This window comes from Aotus nancymaae, unplaced genomic scaffold, assembly GCF_030222135.1.
Source record: "Aotus nancymaae isolate 86718 unplaced genomic scaffold, 86718_ANA_hifiasm-v0.15.2.pri h1tg000007l, whole genome shotgun sequence".
NCBI lineage: Eukaryota > Metazoa > Chordata > Mammalia > Primates > Aotidae > Aotus > Aotus nancymaae.
The window spans coordinates 7,682,980-7,694,538 of record NW_026988418.1 but is presented as its reverse complement, the minus strand read 5'-3'; the positions used below and the strand labels follow the sequence as shown (position 1 = coordinate 7,694,538).

Sequence of the window (11,559 nt, the reverse complement as noted above, 5' to 3'; positions counted from 1 at the left end):
TCAAAAACAATATATAAAAGTTGTCAAAATCATAATAAAATCAGGAATATTTTTTAAATGATAAATTGGCTGGGTGCGATGACTCAAGCCTTAATTCCAGCACTTTGGGAGGCTGAGGTGGGCAGGTTGCTTGAGCCGAGGAGTTCGAGACCAACTTGGGCAACATGGCAAGACCCTGTATCTACAAAAAATTTTAAAAGTAGCCAGGTGTGGTGGTGTGCACCTGTGGTCCCAGCTACTTGGGAGGATGAGGTGGAGGATTGCTCGAGCTCAGGAAGTTGAGGCTGCAGTGAACTGCATTCATGCTGCCGCACCCCAACCTGAGTGACAGAGCAAGACCCTGTCAAACAAACAAAAACAAACAAAACACCCTTAAGACCATAAAGCGATAAAGTGGGAGTTCTCAAGCTTGCATGCCTAATAACAAAAACGATCACAAAATACTACAAAAACTACAGCCTTACACAAAGACTATCACAATCTTATACCAAAAAATGCTTCTACATGGACACTTGCTCAACAACTACAAATGGTGTCATTCTTGTTACGGATCTTTATAAGCCAAAGATAATTATTTCAAAACAATCGTATAAAGCCTCATTTTTTCCTTTAAAATTTTTTGTCTTCTTTTACCTCCGTAAATACATACACAGTTTCGCACACTACAGGTGTTACAGTTATACTATGACATATTACTATTACAATACTCTATTCCCATGTAAACATCTTTTTCTTTTAAAAAGCCTCTCTGTTATTTAAACTGGCACCAGAGTTATCACCCTGATAATCAGCATGCTTTGTGCCCAAACCTTTGCTTCAAGTCCTATGATTGTTCAGTAATTTCTTACACTAAATATGTAAAATCAAAAAGAAAATGTTTTTACAAAGTATAAAGAATTTAGCACCAAGGGTCGCTAAAAAAAAAAAATAAAAGAAAAGAAAAAAGAAAAAGAAAGTATAAAGAAGACTCAAAAAGAACTTTCTATACTATATGTATTTTTTTAACTAAAAAGTTTGTATTCTAACTTAGCAATGCACGTTAAATAATGTCAAAGTGAACTTGAAATGAACTTGGAAAAAAGAAAATACATTGTGCTGTATATATATTTTTAAAAGAAGAAAGCCTGCTTTACTCTTGGCAGACTTTTGCCTTTGATTTACATGTTGCTGACCAAAAGGCACAATTCTGTTCTGAATGTGTGTTCAATTTATTCAAATTAATTTACTCAGTTTGTCAGTTATTTTAGGCCAATCTGAATGTTTAGTCTGCAGCTCTTTGGCTAAGACCTTTTCTTCTGTTTAAAAATCTGATTTCTGGGCTGGGTGTGGTGGCTCACACCTGTAACCCCAGCACTTTGAGAGGCTAAGGCAGGCAGATCACTTGAGATCAGTAGTTCGAGACCAGCCTCGCTAACACGGTGAAAAGTCGCCAGGGCGACTATTGTGGCCGGCGCGGTGGTTTTGCTGGTGCCTTAGCACGCCAGTTTTTGGTGCAGAGTCCGGAGACTCCCGGGCAGAAAAGCAGCATCAATCTTAACACCGCTGTTTTGGCCGGCGCAGTGGATTGCTCAGATTTCTGCGCTGGGAATCAACAAGTTGGACGTCTGCTCAGAGACCTAGTTAGAAAGTCGGTAATTACAAAGACAACAGACGGACAAATATATAATGAAGGGAAGAAATCAGCGTAAAAAGGCAGAGAATACTCAAAATCAGAATGCCTCTCCCTCTACAGGTGATCGCAATTCCTCATCAGTAACGGAACAAGGCTTAATGGAGAACGAGTGTGTTCCAATAACAGAAGCAGGTTTCAAAACGTGGGTGATAAGAAACTTCTGTGAATTAAAAGAACTTGTTCTAACCCAATGCAAAGAAACTAAGAACCTTGAAAAAAGGTTTGACGAAATGTTAACGAGAATGGACAATTTAGAGAGGAATATAAGTGAATTGATGGAACTGAAAAACACAACACGAGAACTTCGCGAAGCATGCACAAGTTTAAACAGTCGAATTGATCAAGTAGAAGAAAGGATATCAGATGTCGAGGACCAGCTCAGTGAAATGAAACGAGAAGACAAGATTGGAGAAAAAAGGATGAAAAGGAATGAGCAAAGTCTCCAGGAAATATGGGACTATGTGAAAAGACCCAATATACGATTGATAGGTGTACCTGAATGTGATGAAGAGAATGAATCCAAGTTGGAAAATACTCTTCAGGATATCATTCAGGAAAACTTTCCCAACCTGGCAAGGCAGGGTAATATTCAACTCCAGGTAATACAGAGAACACCACAAAGATATTCTTCAAGAAGACCAACCCCAAGGCACATAATCGCCAGATTTATTAGGGTTGAAATGAAGGAGAAAATACTAAGGGCAGCCAGAGAGAAAGGTCAGGTTACCCATAAAGGGAAACCTATCAGACTTACAGCAGATCTCTCAGCAGAAACCCTACAAGCCAGAAAAGAGTGGGGACCAATATTTAACATCCTTAAAGAAAAGAACTTTCAACCCAGAATTTCCTATCCAGCCAAACTAAGCTTTATAATCGAAGGAAAAATTAAACCTTTTGCGAACAAACAAGTACTTAGAGAGTTCACCACCACCAGGCCTGCTTTACAAGAGCTTCTGAAAGAAGCACTATACATATAAAGGAACAACCAATATCAGCCTTTCCAAAAATATATCAAAAAGAAAAGAACATTAACACAACGAAAAATTTACACTAACTAATGGGCAAAACAGCCAGCTAGCATCAAATGCCAGTATTAAAGTTATATATATTTTAATCGGATAAAAAGCCAAAACCCATTGGTATACTGCATCCAGACCCATCTCACATGCAATGATACACAAAGACTCAAAACAAAGAGAAGGAGGAAGATTTATCAACCAATCAGAGAGTAAAAATAAACAAATAAATAAAAAGCAGGAGATGCAATTCTCGCCTCTGATAAAGTAGACTTTAAAGCAACAAAGAGCAAAAGAGGCAAAGAAGGACATTACATTATGGAAAAAGGATCAATGTAACAAGAAGAGCTAACGATTTTATAGATCAACGAGACAGAAAATTAACAAGGACATCCAGGACTTGAACTCAGACCCGGAACAAGTAAACTTAATAAACATTTATAGAACTCTCCACTTCAAATACATAAAACATACATTACCACCTCACACCTACTCCATAAGTGACTGCATAATTGGAAGTAAATCACTCCTCAGTAATCGCATAGCATTTCATAGGTTTAAATGAAATATTGGTTGGCTGCTCGTTTGTTATTTTCTTCCCTTATTCCTTCCTGTTTACATCAAGTATAATTATTGGTATAAAAGAGGTTTTCAATACCCATTACTAAACTGCATTCTAGCCTGGGCAAGAAAGCAATCCTCCCATTCTCTCTCTCTCTTTCTCTTCCTTTTTCTTCCTCTTCTTTATTCTTTTTCTTTCTTTCTTCCTTTCTTTAAAAAAAAAAAAAGAGAGAGAAAAGTCAAGCTGGGAACTGCTTAGGGCAAACCTGCCACCCATTCTATTCAGTCATCCCTCTGCTCACTGAGATAAATGCATATCTGATTGCCTACTTTGGAAATGCTAATTAGAAATTCAAAAGAATGCAACTGTCTGTCTCACCCACTTATGGCCTGGAAAGCCTCTTTCCCTCCTCCCGGCTTCGAGTTGTCCCACCTTTCCAGACTGAACCAATATGCAACTTACATATATTGATTGATGTCTCATGTCGCCCTGAAATGTATAAAACCAAGCTGTGTCCTTTATCTTTTTTTTTCCTTTTTTTTTTTTTTTTTTTTACAAATATTCTCTCCAACCTTGCTGGAATTTTTTTTTTCTCTTTCTTTTTTTCCAAACTGTGTCCTGACCACTTTGGGCACATGTCGTCAGGACCTCCTGAGACTGTGTCATGGGTGTGCATTCTTAACTTTGGCAAAATAACCTTATATTGACTGAGGCCTATCTCAGATATTTTGTGTTCGCATTTGGCAACCATGAAGGACCCTGAGTGGAGGTGGCCCTGACTTTTGACAAATCTCCTATCGGTGCTTGGTACCAGCTTGAGCTATCTTTATGGTTCAAACCTATAGGACAATTTGCTGAGGCCCGGAAGCTCCCTGCCCTCCAGAGAATCCCAGGTAGCTGAAGTTTGCTTTGCTGTACACTCCCCTTTCTGGATTTTTACTTGCTTCCAACAAGGAAGGCAATTCTTCCCACTTCCATGACTATGGAAGGCAGGTAACTCCTTCCTGGAGTTTGAGCTTCCTTCCAATAGGGAAGGTGAGTTTGAGTGTTTTTCCTGCATTGGGGTCTTATGCAGGCTAAGGTTAAGACTGACAACCAGCTGATCTTAATTGATCGTTATCATTAGAGCACTCCGGAATCCTTTGCAGTAATCCTTTGTTTGTTGCTTAACTGCTTTGTCGTTGCCGTTTGTTTAATTCTGTTTTTGTTGTTGTTACGGTCTTTTTCCTATTGGGTTTGACCAACTCTATTCAACTTGATTAAATCTGAAGGAAAGTTCCAAATTATGGGGAACAAGGCCTCTGAAGTGGCTAAATTCTTTCCAAAAAAAGAAGGTGGGGAGAAAATGGCCAGCAAAACAGGGGAAGAAAAGGAAAGATTGTTTATTTTGACTTCTTAAGAGGGTTTATTTACATAACAAGGCCGCCTTTTTGCTAGCCAATCCAAACAAACAGCCTGGCTGTTGCCCCATGCTGAAATTCCGATACTCTGGTCCTGCCTTCTTTTTTTTTCTTTTCACCACGGCAGCCTGTTTGGTTCCTAATCAAGTCCTTTCTGGTTTGATACTTGTTACTTCTGAAATGTCAGCAGTTTGTCCTAGATGAAATATGGTAACAAGATTTAAAAAGACTTTTTAAAGGAGTTCAAAAGTTTAAAGGATGTTAAAAGCTAACATCCAAGTTGTTTTGTATTAAAAGGCGTTTTTATTTTTGCTTTTTTTTTCCATCTCCTAGGACCTTGTCTTTTTCTCAAGCAAAAGTTTTTTTCAGGCCAGGTTCGGTGGCTCACACCTGTAATCCCAGCACTTTGCAAGGCCAAGGCAGGCAGACCACCTGAGGTCAGGAGTTCGAGACCAGCCTGGCCAACATGGTAAAACCCCGTCTCTACTGAAAATACAAAAAATTAGCCAGGCATGGGAGTGCGTACCTGTAATCCCAGCTACTCAGGAGGCTGAGGCAAGGGAATTGCTTCAATCTGGGAGGCAGAGATTGCAGTGAGCCGAGATCACGCCACTGCACTCCGGGTTGACTACAGAGCAGTACTCTGTTTCAAAAAAAAAAAAAAAAAAAAAAGAGGCCGGGCGTGATAGCTCACGCCTGTAATCCTAGCACTTTGGGAGGCCGAGGTGGGTGGATCACCAGACGTCAGGAGTTCAAGACCAGCCTGGCCCTCATGGTGAAACCCCATCTTTGAGAAAAAATAAAATAAAATAAAAAAATTGTTCTACGAAAAAAAAAAAAAAAAAAGAAAAAATTTTTTTCTTCTCAGTTGACTGAATTCTGTTTACTTCATTTACTTATGCTGTCTCTCCTTTCTCTTGCCACCCTCTGCTGCATGAGGGACCTAAAATAGTTTATAATAGCCTGGAATTGCTTAAAGAAAATGGAGAAGGGCCAGACTTTCTTCTGGGGAGTAACCTCTGTTTTTCCTTGGGTTTCTTTATGGAACCCCAAGAATGTAAACAGACAAGTTTGTCTCAGATCTTAAACTGCTTGCTTTTGTATCATGTTACTTGATTTTTTTTTGACTAACAGAGTTATTACAACAGAGGCTACTCTTGGGTTTTTAAGGAAAAGTGTAATTTATTTATTTATCATTTATTTATTTACTTATTTGAGACTGAGTCTCACTCTGTTGCCCAGGCTGGAATGCAGTGGCATGATCTCAGCTCACTGCAACCTCCTGCTCCTAGGTTCAAGTGATTATCATGCCTCAGCCTCTCAAGTAGCTGGGATTACAGATGCATGCCACCCCACCCAGCTAATTTTTGTATTTTTAATAGAGACAGGGTTTCACTATGTTAGTCAGGCTGGTCTCAAACTTCTGATTTCAGGTGATCTGCACCTACCTCAGCCTCCCAAAGTGCTGGGATTACAGGTGTGAGCCACCATGCCCAGCCAAGGAAGAGTGTAATTTAGACATTTAGAAGTGTCTTTGTTTTGAAAAAAAAAAAAATTGTTTTTAAGTGCACTGTAAAAGCATCATGTGGTCTAGCTTCATAATATTTCTTCCTTTTTGGAGACACAGGATTCAGTGTGGGCTCTGTGCAAAGCTCTGGGATTTAGTTAAAAGATAAGTAGTCCCTATCTAAATAAAATTGATCTCTTTATACAATCCTATGATACATTTCTATAATTTTATGTTTGATTTGGTATCCATCTTTAATCTCCCTCTACCACCACCATATTCTCTTTCTGTACTTTGAGATGTAAATTTTGCCATCTGATTTTTTTTAACCTAAGAGTTCCTTTAATATGCAAATTTAGGGCTACCTAGCTGACAATTGCCTAGGGTAATAAAATACATTAACAAGAAATTGAAAGTCTAAAATAGGAGAAAAAATTAGAAGACTTACATATCTGTAAGATTGACTTCTCTCTAGTGTCTAATATATCTATGTATATATGTGTCAGGTATATGATATTTTAGTCCTAAAAATGTATAAACGAGCTCTAATTAATCGACTTTAAAAAGCTCTTAAATCAAATACTTTATCAGAAAAACAGAGACTTTAAGCCAAATGCTTTTTCAGATTCACACGACTTAAGTAAACTTTAATAAATAAATTGGTTTTAAAATTTTTGGTGAAATAAAATTAGAAATGGCTTCAGAATTGTCAACATACATTATTTATCTCTCCTAGGTGTCAAAATTTGGCATGAGGATTATGAAGCTGTGAATGCAGCTCAAAAGAGAATTATCTTTGTTTGTGGGCAATGTAATAAATAAGACAGTTAATATTGTTTGGTTGACGAAAACACCTAAATCCTCAGTTACTGGCAAAAAAACAAACAAACAACAAATCCATCTATTTAAACTTAAGTTTCTTACTTATGAAAACCTGAAATTCACAGGTCAGAAAAATGGTTAACAAGAAAATAGCTTTAAATTATAACTATCACAGTTTCAATAAGTAATCTGAGTAAACTATTTTTTAAAAATTAATTACTTAGGTAAATGGAATAAATGCTTGTAGATAATCTTGTCATATAATTTAAAGTCTAAAGTTATATTACGCTAAATAATAGATATTCATTAAATGTCTGGGCCATTTCCAATTTTTTTAAAATTATAGGAAAGCATTTTTCTCAAAAACTAAAAGAAAGGTGTTCTTATTTAAAGGAAAATAATTTTTATCCAATTTAAAGGGAATTAAAAGTTATTTAAGAAATTAGGTAAAGGTAATCAGTGAATAAGAACAATGTGAAGAAAGTTATAAACATAAAGAGGTATTTGGGCAAGAAATGTTAAAAGGAAAATAATTTTATATGGGAAAGAATCTTGTATGGTAAATTTTTGTCCTAAAATAAAAGAACTAGTTATTTAAGAAAGAAGAATGTTTAGGATAAAACAGGAAGTCCAAGCATGTCATAAATGATTTGTGTCAAGTTGTCTATAATTAAAGAGAATTTATAATAGTATTTTTAGAGATGGGGGTCTTGATGTTTTAAAAAAAATACACTAAAGAGGTGTTTATAACAATAAAATTGTCTTAAGAGATTCATTTACTCTTAATAAATTATAGGAGATTTTAATTTTTTTAACCCAAAGTTCACCTTTTATTGCATCTCGCCGTTTTTGGTTTTCTCTCCCCTTTTAAAAGGTGCAAAATAATAATGTTCTCCTTCTTCAACTCATTTTCAGCTCATGTAAGTTTTTTTGCCTTGGGTTCTGTTTGTTGTGGCCTGATGCTAAAAATGTTTTCTTTTTTTTTTTGGTAAACGGTTTTTTTATTCCTCCTCCTCCTCCTCCTTCTCTTCCACCTCATCTTCTTCGTCTTCCTCTTCCACTTTTTTCTGGGCAACTTTGGCGGGACACTTTGCACCATCAAACTTTCCTTTCAACTTATAGTCAGCAACATCCTTCTCATACTTCTCCTTCAGCTTTGCCACCTTAGTGATGTAAGGCTGCTTTTCACTGTCATTTAGGTTATTCCACATCTCACCCAGCTTTTTTGCCACGTCTCCAATAGAGATGCCAGGGTTTGTGGATTTGATCTTGGGGCAGAATTCTGAGCAGAACAGGAAGCAGCCAGATGGTGGCCTTTGGGGGGCATTAGGATCCTTCTTCTTCCTGCCTCCCTTAGCTGGTCTATAATCCTTCATTTCCCGATCATAGCATGCTTTATCTGCCTTTGCCATTTCATCAAATTTAGATTTCTCTTTCTCGGACATTGTCTTCCACCTCTCAGAGCACTTCTTGGAAAATTCTGCAAACAGGGACCTCTGGGTTTTTCTTCTTATGTTCTTCTCTGCACGTCTGCACAAAGAAGGCATAGGCAGACATCTTGCCCTTTGGTTTCTTGGGGTCACCTTTAGCCATCCTGACTGTATTGTTTGCTAGTCTGGGCGGCGCAGGGCACGTGCGCTGCACAGCGCTCCCCAGCCTCACACTAGCTGCCTCCACGAGAGCCGCCTCAAAAATGTTTTCTTAAAAGTCTGTTTTCTTCCAATATAATATTTTGTGCACTGCAGAAGTTCTTTTCTTTTGCATTTTGGTAACTGGACCAACAGATTTTATGTTTTATCAAAGCAATTCTTATGCCATTACTATAAAGTTTTGGTTTGCTTAGGGAAAAAAACTGAGATTAAAAAAAAGTTTTTTAATTAAGCGTATTACATCAGTATATCTTTCTGTATGTGCTGTTAAAGTCCTTGTGCCATTGAGTTAAAGGGCTTTGACTTCTGGGTCTAAAAAGGACACCAAGTCCTGCTAAATCTTAAACACTAACAGCAATTACATCCTCATCTTCAGGCCTGGTAGAAGATGCCAATCAAAATAAACTGCATTCATAAGACACAGGGCCAGAAATTAAAACTATTAAACTCCTCAAGACCCAGGGACTATTACAGAAGAGATGGACACATGAGACTGTACCAATTTCGAGAGATAAAATAAGTTCAGTTTCTCTATAAATTAACCATTAACGTCAAAGGCACACTGATGCAAGACCAGTATATGAACCCCGGCATCAGATTAACAAGGTTTTCTTGAAGCATTAACCCATTCCTTAATAAAAACTATAAAGTTTATAAAAGTCTTATGGAAATTATATCTTATGGTCAAGATAATTAAAATTGTATAGGTTGTTTATAAAATTTTGGAAAACAAATGTAATCAGCCTCATGCTGTTTTTATTAGGGCTTATTGTTTGGAAAATTAAGTCTTCTCTCTCAAATAATAAAAGTTTTCACCTTTTTAAAAAAATCTTTGAGTTATCAGTTTGGTTAAATGAATGACTTATTTTATAATGGCCTGTGATTGTGATCCTATTTTGTTTTATTGAGCATTTAAAATTTTTTATATTTGACCAACTTTCCAAACTCAAATTCTAACTTGGCTTCTCATTAATTTTTTTATATTAGTCCCCTGAAGTCCAAAAGAGACATATGCAGCTTATTTGGTGTAAAAATTATACAAGAAGCATTGTCAAATATGAAATGGTGTTTGGGATTCCTTGGATTGTATTTGTATAAATGTTATTGGTATGTGTTCCAAAATTATGTAAAACTCCTATAATTCTGATATGACTTAGTGTATGTTATTATTAATAATTATAATTGTTATGTAAAATTGTTGAATGCTATAGAAGTAACCAAAATTCCTGGTCAACTGTGGTTTTAATAATGGCTGTCTTATGACTTTTTGTCATCCACAGATAAATTGCTGTCTTGTTTTGATCCTCTTCAAGAGGTGGTTTATAATCAGCAATAGGACTTTGATAGGTGCTTTTGAATGAAGGTATCTAATAACTTTGGAAATTGTGACATTGGAACAAAGGAAAAAAACCTTTAGGACTCTCATGGAGAGCTGAAATGTTCATGAATATCAAACGTAACAGGAGTTAACTGCATGGACTGAACTAACAGAAGATTGAAGTAATCCCTTTTGATTTTTTTTTTTTTGCTTAAAACATTGCTGATCCTTTGTTTTGTTTTTCAGAGTCAAGAAAACATTTGAGCAAATTACAGTTGTTAACAATTGAGTAAAATATACTCCTGTAAACAAAATTTGGAGCATATTTGTTTGTCTGATTTCTTCAGAATTTGGAAACTGCGAGTATTCTTATGACAATATAGTTATTTGCATAAGTGGAATAAGAATCTGGTTTTGTTTTATTTTGTTTTGTAACAGGACATAATAGGAGAGACTGGTTATTTTACTAAGGCTTTGACTGGAATGGTATGCTTTCATTTAAGGAATTAAACTTGACTTACAGAGCCAATAAAACATCTTGGGAAAACTGGCCTCATAGTCTACACAATCCCTGTACCGGGTTCCTGACCTTGATAAGTAAAGAATGTCACTTTCTGACAGACCCAGGAGCCCCAAGTTATTCTGAGACCTCAAGAGGAGAGGAATTTACTCAACTATAGGTAATTGATGGTATAAAGCCACAGCTGGGCTCAGCTTTTAAAGTCTTATCTGAGAGTCCTTCTATGGAACAAAGTTCTGTCAAAGCCAATTTAAAAAGCCTATGTGAGAGCTGGGTGTGGTGGCTCACGGCCTGTAATCCCAGCACTTTGGGAGGCTGAGGCAGGCAGATCATGAGGTCAGGAGATTGAGACCATCCTGGCTTACATGGTGAAACCCCGTCTCTACTAAAAATACAAAAAATTAGCCAGGTGTGGTGGCCCATGACTGTATTCCCAGCTAATTGGGAGGCTGAGGCAGGAGAATTGCTTGAACCCAGGAGGCAGAGGTTGCATTGAACCGAGATCATGCCATTGCACTCCAGTCTGAGTGACAGAGTGAGACTTCGTCTCAAAAAAAAAAAAAAAACCTATGTGGAAAATAATTACTCTTGCTGTACTTTTGTATATTCAGGCCAAGTATAGTAAAGCAAATTGGTCCTACCATGATTTGTCTTTAGTAAAAATGGAAAACTGAAGAGAGAAAAATGTTTCAAAATGTTTGGTACACCTGTTATTAGATTCTAGTCTTGCCTAATGTTTTTCCATTTTTATTATTTTCTAAAGTTTGGACCGAATTCTAATTTTTCCTGGCTACAAGTCTCCAAAATGATGTTTTCCATTTTTTGCCTTCTTTCTGTTGGAAACAAATGCTTGTTCCTCAGTGCTGAAAAGAAGAACCAACGCTCAGATGAAGAACTTTTCTCAGCAAGGCAATTTTACTTTCTGCAGAAAGGGTGCTTCTCAGAAGTCTGATTGCCATGAGAGCACATCAAAGAAAGAAAGACAGAAGTTTTTATCCGTGACGTATTGGGTCTTTACTGCTGTGTCTATCTTCATTGGCTGGTGCTGGACCACACAATCTAGACTGATCTCGATTGGCTAAAAACCTAGAAC

General features: G+C 37.0%; 1 pseudogene; it reads right to left on the bottom strand.

Annotated features, from left to right (window-relative positions):
* Positions 1–7,980: 7,980 nt before the first annotated feature.
* LOC135272362 (high mobility group protein B3-like) lies at positions 7,981–8,572 on the bottom strand (annotated as a pseudogene).
* Between the last annotated feature and the right edge of the window lie 2,987 nt (positions 8,573–11,559).